This window comes from Etheostoma cragini, chromosome 7 (genome assembly GCF_013103735.1).
Source record: "Etheostoma cragini isolate CJK2018 chromosome 7, CSU_Ecrag_1.0, whole genome shotgun sequence".
In the NCBI taxonomy this organism is placed as follows: domain Eukaryota; kingdom Metazoa; phylum Chordata; class Actinopteri; order Perciformes; family Percidae; genus Etheostoma; species Etheostoma cragini.
The window spans coordinates 26553181-26557055 of record NC_048413.1 but is presented as its reverse complement, the minus strand read 5'-3'; the positions used below and the strand labels follow the sequence as shown (position 1 = coordinate 26557055).

The window sequence follows — 3875 nt, the reverse complement described above, 5'->3', positions numbered from 1 at the left end:
TAAGGTCTATATAAAAGAGACTTCAGATACAGTATTAGGGACCACTAAGGTCTATATAAAAGCATCCAAAGAGCACCAACTTGTAAAGATCTCCAGTCTGTGAAACTGTTTTACCAAGAAATGCAACATCCCTTTGATAGAAAACTTGAATTGCTGGTTTGCTAGGTTTGTGTGATGACAGCATTGTCATAAAATCACAGATTTCTCAATTCAAGACCAGCGAGTAGGAGGGATTTGAATGGGCTAGAGCCAGCTACAAGCTGTGACTAGGAGAGTGGAAAGCCATGAAATGACTTGAGATTTGGTGCGGGAAACAGCTCAAGCATCTGCACATTGTGAGCAGAACAGCCTAAACAGAGTCATTAATATTAATGAAGAAGCCTATTGCATCTGAAACTGCATCCTAAACTGCTATCAAATAGGCGAAATCAGTATGTACAGTAGTTTTTTTGTTAGTATGATAGTAATGCGCAAATTGCATACTATTTCCATTGAAATACTACAGTATGCAAACGTTCATAACAGACAAAAAGCAGCTCAGTAACGTAATTTACGCTCTAATTTACATTTCTCAAATATTTAAAATCTGTGATTTTATCACCTGTGACCTTTTTCAGTATTTAAGCATTCTCTGGCAATGCCGCGAAAGCGGAGGTCGGCAGGGGTTACCATGGTTACGTGTCTCCAACCGGCAATGAGGCTTTCAGGACGTGACGTTGAAGATGACAGCTTAGTGCATCTGTAAAGATAAACACTACTCTTTGCTTAGACAAAAGCACGTTGAACGATAGCACACATATTGAGTGTGCAGTGCATATGATGCGTTTTCGGACGCAACCTTTACATTTCTGCAGATAAACTGGAGTAATTTTAGGTGGGGAAAATCTTTACTTACAGTGATACACCTTAAATGAATCTGAGCACAAAATAAAATCACTCGCTAGGTTTGCAGCCTTTTTGCAGTGTGTCCATCTGGCCCCTGGAGCACTGCGACAGAAACTGAATGTCGAGCCATCCGATGGCACTGGGCCTTACCCGGCGGGGCTTTGTAACAGACGTGGCCCAGTCCTGTTTTGTCTGACCCACAATTCACTAGAACGGCCCCAGAGACAGTTACTATCCCTGCCAGAGAGCATGAAAAAAAAACAAAAAAAAAACACCACGCTAAACCAAGTGCACCACATAAAAGGAGACAAGGAACTGTATCAAGAGAACAAACAGCCATGTGAAATGGACTGCAGTGCAACTACAAAAAAAAAGGAGCTAAAACCACACAAATGCATCTTAGAATAGACATCTTAAAAGGAATAGACATCTGAACTACTTCCACACAAAGGGACCAGTGACGGCCTCCACTCACCCATCCTTAATACACTCCAAACACTGCCAGCTCCCTGAGGAAATAACATGCTCATTCAGTTTATTTCACTAATATGCAGAAAGATGGAGGATTTATTAAGTAATAAGGTCTATCTAAGTTGGTTAATTTTGAATACAGTTGACTTGAAGATGACGCACTAGTGTTGCTTTTTACTGACTTCAAATCAGATTTTGTCTTTTAGCTCATCAGCATCTAGACCTCCTTCCCGCTGGTTGGAAAAATCCAACATAAAAATTCAGAAATAATGACAAGCGACAGTGCGTAACAACTCTTAGATCAACATATTCTAAACTACATGACAAATGTCAACTGCTCCTCCTAGCAACTGCTACTGCGGCATCCATCTTGATCTAAAGTGACGTCTGCAGCACTGACGTGACACTCGCCACCAATTGGCTGGGACACAATAATCGCCCCCTCCTAAACGGAGAAAAGGCTAACGCTAGAGCCAGTTTACACAAGCCCGATAATGCCCTGACCAGACATGGACAGATGGGTGGCACCAGATTAAAATGAGTCATTGCTACAATTGCTTCCCTGGGGAAAAAAAACATCACAATATCACAACATCCTGCCAAAAACACTATAGAAACCGAAAGGTTTTTGGCTTTTCTCTCCTAGTTTGGCAACGTCTGAGTCAAATACATAAGAATCCAGGGGAGCGTGTCTATGCTCCCTCAGCCCTATGTTTCCTCGACCCTATCTACCCTCATCCCCTAACCAGTGGCGGTATGTGGGCTAAGGGGACCACACTAGAGCCTAATTTTGATTGGGGAGGGGGGGCGGGGGCATTTTAATAGAAATGAATGGCTGAGGGAACATAGCGACGACCCCAAGCACCCTTTTCAATGCATAACTACACATGGTAGATTAAGATCAAAGGCACTTAAGTTCAAATGCCAACATGGTTTAAGTTCTCACTTTTTGCAGTACATTATATATATATATGTATATATTTACATGGCAACAGCGTTGTTAAGGATAGGGAAAGATTATGGCTTCAGCTATTAAAAATACAAATGTAATACTCAAAGTTTAAATAAATACTTAAACTCTAAAGTTTGTCCCTGGCACCTCTACGCTTGCCTAAAAAACTCTAAACCGGAGACATTTGAAAAGACTTCATACATATTGAACATGTAGTGCATTTGGTGTGTTTTCGGACGCAACCTTTACATTCCTGCAGATGAACCGTGGTAATTTTAGGTGGGGAAAATCTTTACTTACAGTAACACACCTTAAATGAATCTGAGCACTAAATAAAATCACTCGCTAGGTTTGCAGTGTTTCTGCAGTGTGTCCATCTGGCCCCTCGAGCACTGCGACTCAAAAGACCCTTGGTTTGGTTTGGAGACTGCAGGGTTGCGTTGGCGCCTCAACGGCCGCAAAAGGACACCTTTGGCAACACCAGTCACCTCACCTGTCATGACGTTGTCACTCCCCAATGAACGTCAAGTGCAGATTTGAGTCGCGCATGCGTCACTTTGCGACGAGTAGAATACAAGATGCTAACGAGAGACTTCTGTAATGTCAGTATAGTAAAAATGAACCTACTCAACCAAATTGGTTCACTGCTAGCTACAAGTTAGCATCAAACACAACAAAGGCAATCATAGATAGTTACAACGTTTTTGAAGTGACTGCTAGCTTAGCTACAAGTTAGCATCAAACACAACAAATGCTGTCAGTGGAATAGCGTTTTGAGCTAACGTTAGCAATAAAACAATCAAATAGCTAAAATGTTGTTAAAAATGTCCATCTACTATTAATGTTTGTAATGAGAAAAGTTTATTATTTCATGGATTTCACAACTTTCAGCATGACTCGTTATGCCGTAAAGCGTTTAAATCTGAGCATGCACGTCTCAAATCTGCACTCAACGTTCGGGAGTGACAACAGTTCGTTCTCTGAGACTATACTATTAATGTTACCATGGCAACTACCAGCAACGAGCTGAGTACACATGCTGCCTCCTGTTTCCCACCGGCACGCGCATGCCCAGTGTACAAGAGTGTTGATGAGATATTTTGGTTTGGCCGTGTTAGTTTAAAACGGAGATTACTTCTTCTACTGGAGCTAAAAACACTTTGCTAAAAAAAAAAAACACAGATCGCTTTTGGCTCAAAAGTCAGCTTAAAAACCAAAAATACAGCCTAGTGTAAATGTAGCACCACTCCGATGATCAGGCTACATCAGTCCAGCGCTGATATCTGGGAATCTGGACCGGAAATGGAGGAGACTGCACAAATGACGAGTCCACTAAATTTAGATTAAATGCATCTTTATTCAATTTTTGAACAAGGAAGATAACCATGGGAACACACACACACACACACACACACACACACACACACACACACACACACACACACACACACACACACACACACACACACACACACACGTGTACCCAAAGTGTCTCTCTGAACATCGGACTAACTCCTCTGTTTTTACTTCTTGTCCTCACACACGCCAGTTTATCCATTTCTGATAT

At 41.7% G+C, this 3875-nt stretch overlaps 1 long non-coding RNA gene across 1 annotated transcript in view; it reads left to right on the top strand.

Moving 5' to 3' along the window:
- Positions 1 to 723, top strand: part of LOC117947223 — a 15020-nt gene extending 14297 nt beyond the window's left edge. The window contains exon 3 of the long non-coding RNA XR_004657191.1: positions 663 to 723. This is a non-coding gene — a long non-coding RNA (uncharacterized LOC117947223). The remainder of the gene's footprint in view (positions 1 to 662) is intronic.
- The last annotated feature ends 3152 nt before the right edge of the window (positions 724 to 3875 follow it).